Consider the following 17,020-nt stretch of genomic DNA (forward strand, 5'->3'; position numbering starts at 1 on the left):
CTGCATAATTGCCCATCGTACCATGGTCCTGCTCATTGCAGTAGCAGCAAGACGCTGATTTATTTAGTAATCAAACAAATACTCTGGGGCAAGATTTAGTAATCACAAAAATGAGAGCAACGGAGCGAGGTGCCAGCATAGCGTAGTGTAGCCTGACTTAGGGGGGAAGTTGAAGGCAGTAAGGGTTTAATGTATCTGGTAGGATAGGGGCTGGGCCAGGTATTCGCGGGCAGTATATAATTTTGGGGGAGGAGACACCTCCCACCAGCGTTCAGTGTTTTTTGTCACGATTCCAGGTCAGTCGCAGCATGGCATCTGTGGAGGATTTATTATTGGCAGTGAGGGCAGCAGCGGGCCGTCATGGTCAGGCATGGCTGCAGGATTGTTTGCGGGTGGCTTTAGGGGGTTCGGCCGGGCCCCCAGCGGCGCCTGCAGTTAGATCTAGGGCCAGGAGATCGGTGCCACCCGAGCGCTTGATCCCAGAGGGCGACCCCTCGGGTGCGGCGGCGCTTAAAGAGCCCCGTTCGGGACCCTCCTCTGCCGCCGTCTGGGGCTGAGCCGTTTAAACCCCTGCCGGCACAGCAGGAGGGTTCCTGCGTAGCGCTGGGGCACCGACTGGAGAAGGACGCACTGTCCTGCGTTCTTCGTCCTCAGCGCTGTGAAGGGGGATGGGGTTCCAGTGCGATGTCCCCCCCTCCAGCGCATTCTGATGGGGAGCGCGCCGGCGGACGGACCTTAACCTGCGCTGCCTGTGGGTAGTGTCCAGTCCGGGAGAGCAGTGGAGCGTGCGGCCTCATCTGGTGGTCGGTGGGGGCCTTCCTGGGAGCGCAGCTGCGGTGAGGGAGCGATTCGCGTCGCGGCTGCATCCTCTGGCTGGCGACAGTCTTCATCTGTTCGGGCGAGGGAGCACGAAGCGGGGAACAGCGATGCCGGTGGACAGAGGCGGTACTGCAGGCCAAGATTATTTTCATGCGCTGGCTGTGGACTCAGCCTTGGCCACGCCCACAGTGCAGCATGGGGTGATGACAGCGGTGCCGGAGATGGATGCGGCTGTCGGTTTTCAGGCCGAAGAGCCAGGGATGGAGGAGATGGTTTTAAGACGGTGGGGGTGCGCAAGGTCGGCGGCCATCTAGAGGTGGGCCTAGCTGCTTTGTCAACTGTGAGTTGCAACCAGGCCAGGAGGACGCTGGCCGTGGTTCCCAAGACTACCGGGCCTTGGAAGAAGGTGAAGTGAGTCAAGATGAAGGGGAGACGGACGGCGGCCTTGAGGTTTCGGCGGGTGCCGGTCCTTCTAACATCATCAGCGCAGAGCGGACCGTGGATGGGAGGACCTACAGGGTGGTCGGCGGCTGCTGGGAGGACGCCCCAGGGACAGCCAGGTGAGCGATCTTCGTGTCAGCGACAGACCTGTTTCGGGTCGGGATCGGGGGGTGACTTGGGGGGGCTGTCTGGGTCTGAAGGTTTAGCGCGGGAGTTTATGTCGGGTATGCTATCGCTGTTGGTGCGCTTGGGTTCTGGTGATGGGGTGTCCCCGGCAGCGGTGTGGGCGCCTGCGCCAGTGGTGGGCGGGGGAGTGTGTGCTATTGCAGATGCCGTTGAGAGCACGCCGCCTGTCACGGCGGGGTGCTTTGGGGGTGGGAGACGGCGGTGTGTGGGGGTAACAGAGTCAGGGCGGACTCGGACGTCAGGATGGCGGACTCGGCGAAAGGGGAGGTTTATGTTTGTTTTGAAGGGCCTTTGGGGGCGCATTTGAAGATTGAGGTCAGGGAAAGAATTTGGCTGGACGAGTATGTTGAGATATTCTCGATGCTTCAGTGGAAAAGTTTAATTTGGAGAGGGGGAAGCCGGATGAAAGCAGAAAGGAGGAGGAGGAGAAGAAGCGGCGGTATAGGTTGATTCCGCTGACATTTTTGAACTGGCTTCAGGCTTTCACAATCTTTGCGAATGTGATGGGTGAGAAGGCGCCGGAGAATTGTTCTGCCTTATTTGTTATATGGATGCGATTGGGGAAGCGTATAGGACGTATGGTGGGGTAGCATGACTCGGTATGACGAGCAGTTTAGACAGAGAAAGGCGGAGCGATCGAGTATCAGGTGGGACCACAAGGACATCGGCCTATGGATGCGGCTCATGTCGGCTCCAAAGGGTGTTAGCCAGCCCTTTCGGTCCGGGGCCGGGGTTTCCTCGGCGTCAGAGTTCACTAGCGGGAATAGGAAGGGGTGCTGTTGGCAGTTATAACGAGGGTTACTGTAGATACCTCGCCGATTGCAGGTTCAAGCACGAATGTTCAGGTTGCGGGGGGTCCCACAGCTTGTTGCGGTGTTTTAAGCGCGGAAAAGGTAGAGGATTTGAGGCTGCGCACAAAGGGGGTGACTCCCGTGATGGTGGAAGACATAACCAAATAGGGAGGCTGCGGAGTTGTTGTTAAGGGGTTTTAGGGAGGGTTTGTGATCCCGTGTGTGTCAGTTCAGGTGGAGGTCGCTGCTCGCAATCTGGCTTCTGCTTGCGACGGCCTGAGGTGGTTGCGGAGAAGATTGGAAAAGAGGTGGCTGCGGGGAGGATAGTGGGCCCGTTTGTTGAATGTCCTTTGCGGGATTTGTGGGTTTCCCCTCTGGGGCTGGTTCCTAAGAGGAGCCGGGCAAGTTCAGGTTTATTCATCACCTGTCTTTTCCCGCGGGGTGTTTGGTTAATGATGGTATTAGCGATGAGTTATGTTCAGTGTCGTACACGTCTTTCGATGAGGCGGTCCGTTGGGTGCATCGTTTTGGCCAAGGGGCCTTGTTGGCAAAAACGGATATCGAGGCAGCGATCCGTTACTGCCCATTCATCCGGATAGTTTTCATTTGCTGGGTTTCAAGTGGGAGGGGCAGTTTATGTTGATTGTTGCTTGCCGATGGGTTGCGCTATTTCACAGTTTGAAACGTTTAGTTCTTTTTTGGAGTGGGTGGTGAAACAGGAAGCTGGTTGGAATTCAGTGTTTCATTACCTTGATGATTTTTTGTTTTTGGGACCTGGCGGGATCAAGGGTTTGCTCGGTTTTGTTGCGGACGATGGAGAGGGTGGCAGCCAGGGTTCGGCGTGCCGCTGGCGCCCGAGAAACTGAGGGGCCGGCTACGACTGTCAAGTTTTTAGGTATTGTAATTGATAGTGTGCAATGGAATGGCGGTTACCTGAAGATAAGGTGGTGGATTTGTTGAGTGAGGTGGTTTCCCCTGAGTAGGGGCTAGAAAGTGCAGTTGCGGGCGGTGCAGTCCGTCTTAGGTAAGTTGAATTTCGCGTGTAGGATCTTGCCGATGGGTCGGGTTTTTTGTAGACGCTTGGCCATGGCTATGGCAGGGGTCACGGTACCTTTTCATTTCTTGCGGTTGTCATCTGAAGTGAGGGCAGACTTAGCGGTCTGGGAGCGTTTTTTGGGCGAATTTAATGGTCGGTCGGTATGGATGGAGGCACCTGTTTCCATTGCTGATTTGGAACTGTTTACTGAGGCTTCAGGGTTGTGCGGTTATGGAGCATTCTGCCAGGGGCAGCGGAGTGCGGGTCCCTGGCCTGAGGAGTGGAGGACGGCAGGTTTTTTTGGGAATTTAGTTTGTTGGAATTGTTCCCAATTGTTTTTGGCAACGGAATTGTGGGGGGACTTGCTCACGAATAAACGGGTTCGTTTTTGGGTGCGATAATCTGGGGGTGGGTGCAAGCATGTTAATAGTCAGTCGGCTAATTCTCCCCTCCAGTGTTGCGCCTGCTGCGCCACTTACTCCTTACGGGTTTGCGGGTTGAACGCTTGTTTTGTGGCTGTGCATGTTCCTGGTGGTTGACAATTCTATTGCTGACTCACTTTCTCGATTTCAGTGGGATCGTTTTCGCAGGCTGGTGCCGGACGCGGATGCGAAGGGTCTGCCTTGTCCTCAGTGGCTCTGGAGCGTGGCCTTGGGTCTCCTCAGATCTGATCGGGCGGTCTGTGAGTAGGGGGTACGTGGTCAGCGTATGGCATCTGTGTGGACTCAGTGGGAGCAGTTAATTGAGCAAGTGGGAGGTTGTGGGGAGGTGGAGGATTTTCATTCATTTTTATTGTATTATGTGGGGGTGTCTTTCAGTTCAGGTGTGTCCTTTTCAGTAGCCTCCAAAAGGGTGGCGGCGGTTGTTTTTTGGTTGCATTTGCGGGGTCGGCCTGATGTGGCTAAGAGTTTTTTTGGTACGCCAGGCCCTTAAAAGAGCTATCGTCGTAGTGTTATAAGACGGGATTCTCGCCGGCCGGTCTCGTTTGCTGTGTTGCAAGAAAATGTGGGAGCAAGCTAGTGTGGTGTGTTCGTCTGGGTTTGAGGTGAGTTTGTTTAGAGACGCTTTTTCTTGGCCTTTTTTTGGAGCCTTTCGGGTTTCGGAGTTTAGTGGCTAGTAGTCGGTTTGGCGGGGGTGGCTTGTTACGTGAGGACATTCATTGGTGAAAAGGGGGGGCTGCGGTGTGTGTTGCGCAGGTCTAAGACTGACGAGGATGGCAAGGGGAGTGAGGATTGTGTTGCGCGCGTTGAGTGGGTCTGTCTTGTGTCCAATCAGGAGCGTCAAGGAATTTTTGAGGGTCAGGCCTGATGTTCCGGGTTCATTATTGATGCATAGGGATGGTTCGGCGTTGTCCCATTTTCAATTCGTGGCGGTATTTATGAAATGCTTGTCTGCGCGGGGATACCCGCATAGGAGTTTGCATCTCATTCGATCAGGCTTGGCACTGCAACAGGAGACGGCCCAGATGGGGTTTGGCGAGAGGAAGCTATCAAGCGGATAGGGAAGGTTGGAATCGGCGTGTTATCGTTCATACATTGTCCTCACATGCTTTAATTCGCGGTTGTGATTGGTATTGCACTGTTTCCGTTGTTGATGGTTTTCAGTTCAGCAGTCCTAATTGTTTTGTTTTTAGGTTAATCACGTGCTTGGCGTGGATTCTTGGACATTCCTACTTTCATTGGGGAGCTTTGCGTGCTGACCGTGCAGAGGATCGGGAAGGCAATTGGGTTTCGACCCGATAAATTGCAAGTGCGATGGATTGGTTTGCAGGGGCTCTTAAGGGGTCGGGTGCTTCAGGGAATTTCATGCTTCAGGGGTTTCTTTTGACAGGGCACCGGAAATTTTGGTGTTGCATTGTGGGGTGACAACGATTTGGGGGTTCGTAGTTCTAGGGAAGTGATTCGGGATATTAAATTGGACTTGTTGCTGTTATGGTGTGATTTTCCTGGGTTGTTGGTTGGTGTGGTCGGAGGTGGTTGCTCGGAGGGGTTTGGCATTTCGCGCAGTTTGGTTGACCGGATTAATAAGGCGAGGGTGAAGCTAAATAATGAAGTTAAAGCTAAATAAGGCGCTTTGTGCGGCGTCATGGCGGAATAGTGGTGCGTCACAGAAAATTGGAGGCTGCTTCGCCTCAGTTCCTTAGGGATGACGGGGTTCACCTCAACGATGTGGGGTACTGACATGTGGGCTTTGGGGCTTCAGGAGGGCTTGGAGAAGGCTCTGAGGGTGTGGCAGTAACGCCCACAGGTGAGGTGTCACCTCTGGTTGTTTTATGGCAGGTTTAATGGAGGACCTGGAAGGCAATGCAAGGCTTAATAGGTGCATAGACAAGTTGGAGCGTGCATCCGCATGAGGTTCGGGTAAGCTGGTGGTTGGGGCCCCTGTTTGGGCAAAATGGGCCCCACAGGGGTAGATGGAACTTGGAATTTGGCGGTTTTGGTGCCCTTGGGTCTGGTGACCGCGGCCAAGAGTAAGGTGGTATGACAAGTGGAGGGGCAGAGTGAAGAAAATGGCTTGCCTCGTTGCCTTCTAGGATCCTATTATTCTTTCTAGGTTCGGAATGTTGTTACATTTTGATATGTTTTGATATGTTTTCTGTGTTCATTATTATTATTGGGGAAAGTTGGGGAATTATGTACTGTTTAATAAATTGGGCCGTGAAGGCCTCTTTATCCAAGAAGGTATCCATGTGTCTTATTTTGGGTGGAAGGGGGTAGTTAGTAGGAAGGTACTGTGGATGACTGAAGTGATCTTCCATCCTATTAAGTCATGTGATGGAGCAGAATAATTAACAACACACACAAATATATATATATATATATTTATGGGCAGGGCTGAATGCGTCTTGGACGTGGGTAAGGCATGCCGAACCTGAACTATGGCTGAGTTGTGCCGGGAGCCACGGGCGTGGGTAAGCCTGGAGAGGGCGTACCCTATTGGAGTGTGTGAAAAAGGGGGGGGAGGGAGGGGTAAGTGAGACACACCACCTGAGGGAAGGAATTGGCAGGTATATATAGGGAGCCAACGCCCTGCCCACAAATACAGGCTGAAATCAGCCTTAATACTTATGGGCAGGGCTGAATGCGTCTTGGACGTGGGTAAGGCATGCCGAATCTGAACTATGGCTGAGTTGTGCCGGGAGCCACGGGCGTGGGTAAGCCTAGAGAGGGCAAAAAGACAAGTACACTATGTTGTCTAAACCGGTTTATTCATATACTTCCAACTCGCATGACCTATAACGCCAATGACTGAAAAGCCTGGGATGACATGAGCAGGGACTTGGTGTTTCGACGCTGACGAAGCCGCTCCGATGCGGAACGAGTGACCCGAGATGACTCCTGGGTCGTACCCAAAGCCTGCTGCCAGAGAACGGATATGGGACGTGAATTGGTTTGAAGAGAGGGGTTTGTCTTTGAAGGGCAGGAGAGGACGGTTACGAGGCGCTGTCTGTAACAGGGATAATAATTTGTTGAGGATCCGAACTGGGCACCAGTTATTTTGGGTAGGGAAATATTTAGTCTCCGTGGGTGGCCCTGCTTGGTTTGTTTTGGTCAGTGAAAGGCTGAGTACGAAATAGTCATTATGCCACGACAGCTGTTCTTTGCGGAGACAGCCATGTCCCGGAGAGCTGCCAGTGAATTCTCCTGGCCGGTGGAAGCCGTAAAAAACTTAAAAAACATGGCTGCTTGTATTACCGTGCTGGTCAAGGGCCCAAAAGGACAGCCATCTAGGGCAGAAGACAAATCCCTGAACAGCTTGCTGGACACCGGTTGTCTACGGGTGGGAGCCTGTTTTGCATTTTTTTGTATTCCCCTGAGGGCCGCCTTGATTGCCTGGTTTGAAAAAAATAGAAGATCGACCCAGATTACTGAGCATGAAGTGATGTTGGAGGCCCGCTAGGTATAATTTGATGGTATTATAAGAGAGTTTAAGTTGGGAATAACAGAAAGCTATGAACGCCAGCAAGAATGATGTTTCGTCACGGCCGCACTGAGGGTAAAGGAGTCTAAAACTATCAAACGCTTTCAACCCGGCTCTGTAATTCCTGGCCGTATTTGGGGCTAATGATTGACTTATGAGGTGTTTTGCTGTCGAAATCAAAGACTCTAGCCCATCACTAGAGTGTTGTGTGTCGGGATTGAGGCTCCCGTGGGGTCCGCGTCGGGCATCTCCTGAAAGAAAACCAAAAAATTAAATCTAGACAGTGCATCTGCTGCTACATTTCTTTGACCCTGAGACATCGTGGATCCGCCTTTGACCTGAACCTGACTTTGATGAATGACTTGATCTGGATTGCCGCGAACAGAAAAAACCAACAATAAGAGCTAAATAAGGTATATACAGACCTGGGATATGCAAGGATAGAACCTCCCAGTGCTATTACCCTCGTTGCGTATGACTTACCTTGCGGGACTTTTAGCCTACTTTGAGAAGATGATAGTGGCCGGAGACACTTCTAGGAATCTGAGGGGAAACCATTTAAGTAAATGAATAACGTAGCCGTGAGAAAAGGATGGGGACGTGAAACCCTTGATTGTCCGGACAGGCTCCTAAAAGCGAGCCTGGACAGACTAGAACGGGGTGTGTCGAACCCAATATGACATATGATGTGGATACAGCAGTGGCTAACTTGGAGGTCCAGTTGTCACTCAACACTTTAGCTCATCCTAGGGGTAACCCCCGGACAGGACAAATGGTGTGACATGTTATCAGTGGTAGCTGAACCTGGACAACCTATGTGACGTACTACATTAAACATGGCCTGGACGATCCAGGTGACGTACTACATTAAACATGGCCTGGACGATCCAGGTGACATACTACATTAAACATGGCCTGGACGATCCAGGTGACATACTACATTAAACATGGCCTGGACGATCCAGGTGACATACTACATTAAACATGGCCTGGACGATCCAGGTGACATACTACATTAAACATGGCCTGGACGATCCAGGTGACATACTACATTAAACATGGCCTGGACGATCCAGGTGACATACTACATTAAACATGGCCTGGACGATCCAGGTGACATACTACATTAAACATGGCCTGGACGATCCAGGTGACATACTACATTAAACATGGCCTGGACGATCCAGGTGACATACTACATTAAACATGGCCTGGACGATCCAGGTAACATACTACTTAAAAACGTGGCCTGGACGATCCAGGTGACATAACATTAGACTTGGCGCCTGGCACGATCCAGGTGAATACCACTATTGAACATAGCCTGGGACAATCAGGCGACATACAACATTGAACCCGGCCTGGATGATCCCAGACGACGCACAACATTAGACTCGGCCTGGACAATCCAGGTAACATACTACGTAAAAACTCGGCCCCGTCCCCGTATGATCCAGGGGACATATAAAAAACTCGGCCCTGGACGATCCAGGTGACGTGTTACATTGGCTCGTTCTGAAAAACTAACCCTGCGTGTCACAACAACTGGCTAAACTTGAAGGTCCAGTTGTCGCCCAACATTTAGCTCATCCTGGCGTGACCCAGAGGCAAGATAAATGATGTGACATGGTATAAGTGGTAGCTGAACCTAGACGACTCCAGGTGACATACACGCTAAAGTCTGGCCTACTGGACAGACTCCAGGTGACATACAACTTTGAACTCCGGCCCTGGACGATCCCAGGTGACATACAACGTTTAAAGTTGGCCTCGGACGATCCACGGTGACACTAACATTAAACACGGCCTGGACGATCCAGGTGACATACAACGCTAAAGTTGGCCTGGACGATCCAGGTGACATACAACATTAAATTCGGCCTGGCGATCCAGGTGACATACAACGCTAAAGTTGGCCTGGACGATCCAGGTGACATAACATTAAACACGGCCTGGACGATCCAGGTGACATACAACGCTAAAGTTGGCCTGGACGATCCAGGTGACATACAACATTGAACTCGGCCTGGACGATCCAGGTGACATACAACGTTTAAAGTTGGCCTGGACGATCCAGGTGACATGACATTAAACACGGCCTGGACGATCCAGGTGACATACAACATTGAACTTGGCCTGAGTGGTCCAGGCGACAGATGATTTAAGTACGCGGTATATGTGATAACTGAACTGATCGCGCGCCGCTGACGAATCTTTCCAGCCAAACCTGCGTTTGGAAACAGGGAGCCTGCCACGCGCAATTTTGGACCCCTGACACCTGCTGGCAGTGTGAATCCCTGCTTCCATGCCGTGACACAATTCTGACCTGCAGGGACCAAGTAACTTACTGGCCCATGTGCTGTTGATTAATATATGCAAATACGCACACCAAAATTGCCCCTGACACAGGCTGGAAGCTGGGCTGCCGCAGTTTGGCGTAACGCCGGCATCAATGCCCACTGCTTCCCATCTGTGCCGCCTCTGCTATATAGCGTCTCTGCTGGGGCAATGATTTATTATCCCCCTTTTTTTTTTTTTTTTTTATCTGGGGTGGATATTTCCGAGTGGGCATGTGGCGCACTCATGGCCGCTGCAGGGAGGGGAAGGGGGACCCCTGTGCTTGCTACCCTGCTTGGACTGGGATGTGCGGTCCCCAAGTGCGAGCCTGGAGTGGACGGACGTGTGTGGGAGGTGTTGCGATCAGTGCTCGGCTGGAGGAGGGCAGGCGGAAGTGGATGCGTTCCACCTTAACCCGCAGAACCTTTGTGGAGGAGTGCTACTGCCCGTAGCCGTGAGTAGGCGGGAGCTCATGCTCCAAGAACTTACGTGTAACCGAACGACCTCTCTTGATATCGTGGCGCTGTGTAGCGAATCGCACTTGAACAACCCGACGTGAAGCTGGAAAAAAAAACAGACGTGAAGCTTGCTTGGCAGCTAGATGTGGCTCCTCCTACAAAGTAAGTGAGACACACCACCTGAGGGAAGGAATTGGCAGGTATATATAGGGAGCCAACGCCCTGCCCACAAATACAGGCTGAAATCAGCCTTAATACATATATAGAGAGAGAGAGCTAAAATGTGTTTATTATTACATTTTTGTGATTACTAAATACCATATTTTTTGGCTTATAAAACATACCTGCCCATACAACACACTTAGGTTTTAGAGGAGGAAAATAAGAAAAATATATTTTTCATCAGAGCTCAGTTCAGACCACCAATCAAACCTCCAATGTTAATTATAACTCAAGTCAGACCTCCTATGTTAATCGGACCTCAGCTCAGACCCCCAATTAGATCCCCAATGTTAATTAGACCTCAGCTGATACCCTCAATGTTCATAGGACACCCAATCAGACCTCAGATCAGAATACTAATGTTAATAAGACCTTATTCAGACCTCAGATTAGGCCCCCCAATGTTAATAAAGCCCCTATCAACCCCCAATGTTAATAAGGCTCCTATTCAGACCTCCAATGTTAATAAGGCCCCTTTTCAGACCTCAGATTAGAACCCCAATAAAACCGTAGATCAGATGCCCAGTTGTTATAAGGCCCCCAATTAGACCTCAGATCAGACCTCCTTGTAAATAAGCCCCTGTGTGAAGCAGACCTCAGATCAGAGGGGAAAAAAAAGATAAGGGTACTTTCACAATAATGTTTAAGTTTTCGGGTATTGAGATCCGTCATAGAGGCTCAATACCGGAAAAAAACGCTTAAATTTTGTCCCCATTCATTGTCAATGGGGACAAAGGTGAACTGAACAAAACGTAATGCTCCAAAATGCATTCCGTTCCATTTAGTTACGTTCCCAGACCGGAGAGAAAAGTGCAACATGTTGTATTTTGCTTTCCGTCCTGGGATGCGGAGCAAGACGAATCCGGCATTACCCCCATAGCAAGTCAATGGGGACAGATCCGTTTTCTCTGCCACAATCTGTCACAATAGAAATCTGAACCGTCCCCGAATGGATTTCAATGGAGTTAATAACGGATCCGTATTGGCTATGTTAAAGATATGTAGATGGCTGTATTATCAGTAATGGAAGCATTTTTGCTGGACCCTGCCAGATCCAGGAAAAACGCTAGTGTGAAAGTAGCCTAACTTACCTCTACTTCTACGGACGCCACAGCTCCTAACATCCAGTGTGCTCCCTGGTCTTCATGCTGTGCTGTGCTGTGACCCGATGCCGTGCAGCTTAAGGTCACAGAGTGCCGACGTCATTACTCTATGCGCAGTCACAGCACAGCCAGCGGCAGAGGGAGGCCAGGAAGCAGTGAGTACAGAGCCAGGGGAGTACTTTGTTCACCACTTCCCGGTCCTACTGTACTAATGACATACCTCCCAACTTTTTGGACGTTCAAAGAGGGACACTTATGGTTCATTGTGTGAAAGATCCATTTTTCCTGCATATCTTTACACTTCATATCTATATACTTCACTCATACTGCAAAATTTAATTATAGGAATTTCAAAAATTCAAATTGCATCAATAATCAAATAGTCAGGGTCTAATATGCACATAGGAGCCAGCCAAACACTTTCTGGATCAACATTATAATTGTAATAATGAAAATCTATACATCAGATCAATAAGAGGGACATTTATAGAGCAAAGAGGGACAGAGGGACTTGGGTCAAAAATAGGGACTGTCCCCTCCAAAAGACGGACACTTAGAAGGTTTGCTAATGAGCGCTTCCATCATGAAAGCGCTCATTAGTATTTGCCCCATAAGACACTCTGACATTTTTCCCCCACTTTGGGGTGAAAAAAGTGCATATTATAGGGTGAAAAATATGGTAAATTTGACTTTTGCTGTTAACTCAGTATCCTGGTATACAGAGGTGTATCTGTAGATACCAGTGCATTGTACTGGAACACTAGTAAAAGGTTTTTAGTTCGAGAAATTCCACCTGCCCACAACTTTCAAGCCTGTGGCTCAGCTACGTGATGCAGATGGTCCCTGGTTTGAGACCCACCAGTGACAATTTGGATAAAAGGGGAATAAAAGTATTTAAATACATGTTTTCAATCAATATTATAATGCTCAAGGCCCTAGTTATATGGGGGAATGACTTTTTATTTTAACCCTTTCCTGACTTCCGCTATACATATACAGTCTGTGGGAGCAGAGATCAAACACATTGTCATTGTTGCTCACAAAATACCAGTACTATTAAAATATAAATGTATTTATTCCATATGGTGAACTTCAAAATGGGATAAACAAACAGTGGATTTGAAGTTTTTTTGTTGCTTGATCTCCCCAAAATACTGAATAGAAAAATGATCAAAAAGGCATATTCCAAAATGGTATCAATAAAAATTGCAGACTGCCCCCCCCCCAAAAAAAATGCCTACTTGGCTTGGCCACACCTTCTGCCAGTTTGACTCTGCCTACAACATAGGGCCAATTCTATGTTTTATTCCAGAGACACTTTGAGTTCCCAATCCGCCCTTGCTCTCTGTACAGTGATATTGGCATACATCACAGAGCATGCTCACAACAGTTCTACATTTTTCTTATGTTCAGGGTCCTGCTACCTGCAAACCCCTGGAACTGCTGTTAAAGGGTTTTTCTGGTACTTAGTCCTCAGGATAGGTCATTATCAATATCAGATTGGGTGAGGGGGCAACACACCTCACCCCCACCAATCAGCTGTCCGTGGCAGCTGCTAACACCAGAAACTATACAGGGTGGGCCATTTATATGGATACACCTTAATAAAATGGGAATGGTTGGTGATATTAACTTCCTGTTTGTGGCACATTAGTATATGTGAGGGGGGGAAACTTTTCAAGATGGGTGGTGACCATGGTGGCCATTTTGAAGTTGGCCATTTTGAATCCAACTTTTGTTTTTTCAATGGGAAGAGGGTCATGTGACACATCAAACTTATTGGGAATTTCACAAGAAAAACAATCGTCGGTTTTTTTTTTTTTTAAATTGAAAATTTTTATTGTTTTTAATATTTTTTAAAAGCATTGTACAATTTCTCAATAAGTAAGGCGTACAGCAACACAAGTGACATAATCATAAGCGAAAAAGAAGAATCACCTAAAATAAGGTGTCACAAATGAGAATAAGAAACCAAAGGGCGGTTAAGCCCAACGTGACAGGTATCTGCAAAAAGTGTAAGCCTAACAATAGAGTCAGGCTAAGCGTTAGAGCGCAAAATTAAAGTTCACAATTCTATGGTATAGGCGTTCCCTAGGAGAGGGAGGGAGAGGAAAGAGGAGGGGGGGGGGAGCAGTAGGGATTGATAGTAACTTGTTACCTGGAAGGGTATATTGGAGAAGGCGGTGAGAAAAACATCCATAATGATTTTGTATCTAGGAGAAATTCCTGTAGCTTTTCCAGGGTGTCCAAGTTTTTAGGAAGGAAGATCTAGAATGTGCCTCCCAATGTGAAATTTCCTCTAATCTATATATCTGATCCACTTTATTTATCCAGTGTTCAATACTGGGGATTTCAGAGGATAGCCAATGAGTGGGTAAAAGCAATCTAGCCGCCGCTAAGAGGAGGGTGAAAAGGGATTTCTTATGTAGGTCTAGTTTCTCCATTCCCAAAGATAGTAGGATCAGATGAGGGGAGCAAGGGAGGGCTGATTCACATATCTGATTACATATTTTGGAGATTTCATGCCACCATGGGTTAATCCTCTCGCATGTCCACCAAACATGTAAGAAGGATCCTCTGGCTTTATGGCATCTCCAACACAGATCAGTGGCTGTTGTACTGTATCTACAGGTTTTATCTGGGGTTCTATACCATTGCGTCAGAATTTTGTAATTATTTTCTTGGATTCTTATGCATCTAGATAGTTTGTGTGGTAGGATTAAGATTCTTGAGGTTTCTTGTGGGGTCAGTGTTCTTTGTAGATCTCTTTCCCACTTGCCCACTATTGCCGGTTTAATAAAGGAGGTAGGAGATTTCAGGTGTTTGTAAATTATGGAGATAGATTTAGGAGGGTATCTCTTATTGTTTAGCATTTCTACCAACCATTTCGTTTCCTCTGATATATGGGGACTTCTAACCTTACTGAGCAATTCGGTCTTAAGGAAATGTAGCAGGGTGGGATTATGAATCTGTGTTCCCAATATTTTGCATATTTCCGAATCAGAAATAATACACCCATCTATATCTAAGAATTGGGATATGGGATCAATGAGGTCCTAATGAGCAACGGGCAGCTTTCTCTCAGTTCTTTGGGGGCCAGGTTAATTATGTCCTTTATGAGCATAAGTGAGGAAAGAGGTATTGGGGCTCCATTGATGGACGAGAAACCCCCCCAAACCTTTAAAGTACTACGTACAATAGGGTTAGGTATTGAGGCTTGGGTTGGAGGTAGTCTGTCAGCCAGCAGCAAAGCCCTGGGAGAGGAGGGAAGGAGAGCAGTTTCTAATGTAAGCCAGGTTTTATGTATGGGTTCCCTAATCCAATCAATAGCTCTAGAAAGATGGATGGCTTGCATATAAGACCTAGGATCAGGAAGGCCAATCCCTCCTCTGGCTCTAGGTCTAGTTAGGGTATCAAAGGAGATACGAGGGCTTTTACCCTGCCAGATAAATTTACGGACACTCTTATTCAGGGAGGCAAAATATGAGTTAGGGATATTGATAGGGAGAACTTGCATCATATATGTAAGTTTTGGCATAATCAGTGACATAAAGATATTTTTTCTTCCGAACCACGAGAGATAAGGAGAGTCCAGGGAATCCATTTGTGCTATCATAGATGCTAAAAGGGGTTTATAGTTTAATTGGAATAGATCTGACAGATGAGGGGTTAATTTAATTCCTAGATAGGTTAGTTGTTGGGTTTGCCAGTTGAAAGGGGAGTTAATTTGGAGGGAGGCAAGACTGGCGGGGGAGAGGCCCATATGTAAAACTTGGGACTTGGAAGGGTTAACCTTAAAATTGGAAAGGGAGCCAAAGAGATCAAGTATTGAGATAATCTTGGGCATGGCTATCTGTGGATTAGTGGTGATGATCAATAGATCATCAGCAAAAGCTGCCAATTTAAACTCTTGTTTCTCTACTTCAAGACCCTTAATATCATTGTCCTGTCTGAGGGCTTGAAGGAGGGATTCCATTACAAGGACAAAGATGAGTGGGGAGAGGGGGCATCCTTGCCTCGTCCCATTTCTAATGGGGAAAGGGGAGGAGAGAAGTCCGTTTGCTGACACGGACGCCGAGGAGCAAGTGTACATGGAGAATATAGAGTTAATATATTGCTCAGGGATTTGGAATTTTGCCAGAGCCAATCTGATATAAGTCCAATCTACTCTATCAAATGCTTTCTCGGCGTCCGTGCCAAGCAAGACCAGGGGGCAGGATCTATGTTTGGCATAGAACAGGGCATCTAAAATTTTTGTGGTGTTGTCCTTGCCTTCCCTGCCTTTAACAATCGTCGGTTTTAATGTAACTTTATTCTTTCATGAGTTATTTACAAGTTTCTGACCACTTATAAAATGTGTTCAATGTGCTGCCCATTGTGTTGGATTGTCAATGCAACCCTCTTCTCCCACTCTTCACACACTGATAGCAACACCGCAGGAGAAATGCTAGCACAGGCTTCCAGTATCCGTAGTTTCAGGTGCTGCACATCTCGTATCTTCACAGCATAGACAATTGCCTTCAGATGACCCCAAAGATTAAAGTCTAAGGGGGTCAGATCGGGAGACCTTGGGGGCCATTCAACTGGCCCACGATGACCAATCTACTTTCCAGGAAACTGTTCATCTAGGAATGCTCGGACCTGACACCCATAATGTGGTGGTGCACCATCTTGCTGGAAAAAACTCAGGGAACGTGCCAGCTTCAGTGCATAAAGAGGGAAACACATCATCATGTAGCAAGTGGCCTTGAGGTTTCCATTGATGAAGAATGGCCCCACTATCTTTGTACCCCATATACCACACCATACCATAAATTTTTTTGTTCCAACAGTCTTGGAGGGATCTATCCAATGTGGGTTAGTGTCAGACCAATAGCGGTGGTTTTGTTTGTTAACTTCACCATTCACATAAAAGTTTGCCTCATCACTGAACAAAATCTTCTGCGTAAACTGAGGGTCCTGTTCCAATTTTAGTTTTGCCCATTCTGCAAATTCAGTGCGCCGATCTGGGTCATCCTCATTGAGATACTGCAGTAGCTGGAGTTTGTAAGGGAGCCATTTGTGAGTAGCTAATATCCTCCGAAGGGATGTTCGACTAATGCCACTCTCCAGTGACATGCGGCGAGTGCTACGCTGTGGGCTCTTGCTGAATGAAGCTAGGACAGCCACTGATGTTTCTTCATTAGAGACAGATTTCATGCGTCCACATTTTGGCAAATCCAACACTGAACCAGTTTCACGATGGGTGGTCTCGTAGGGTGTCTTGCATTGAAATATGCTGCAATGACCCGGTTACTGCGTTCACCAGACATCAACACAATTTCTATCCGCTCCTCACGTGTTAACCTCGACGACATGTCAATGGCTGTAAACAAAGAGAAACTTGTAAATAACTCATGAAAGAATAAAGTTACGTTAAAAGCACACCATTGTTTTTTCGTGTGAAATTCCTAATAAGTTTGATGTGTCACATGACCTTCTTCCTATTGAAAAAACAAAAGTTGGATTCAAAATGGCCGACTCCAAAATGGCCGCCATGGTCACCACCCATCTTGAAAAGTTTCCCCCCTCACATATACTAATGTGCCACAAACAGGAAGTTAATATCACCAACCTTTCCCATTTTATTAAGGTGTAGCCATATAAATGGCCCACCCTGTACAATGGACCGACCTGGAAGTAAAATGTTAAATATCTATAGATAAC

Source organism: Bufo bufo, chromosome 6, assembly GCF_905171765.1.
Source record: "Bufo bufo chromosome 6, aBufBuf1.1, whole genome shotgun sequence".
Classification (NCBI taxonomy): Eukaryota; Metazoa; Chordata; class Amphibia; order Anura; family Bufonidae; genus Bufo; species Bufo bufo.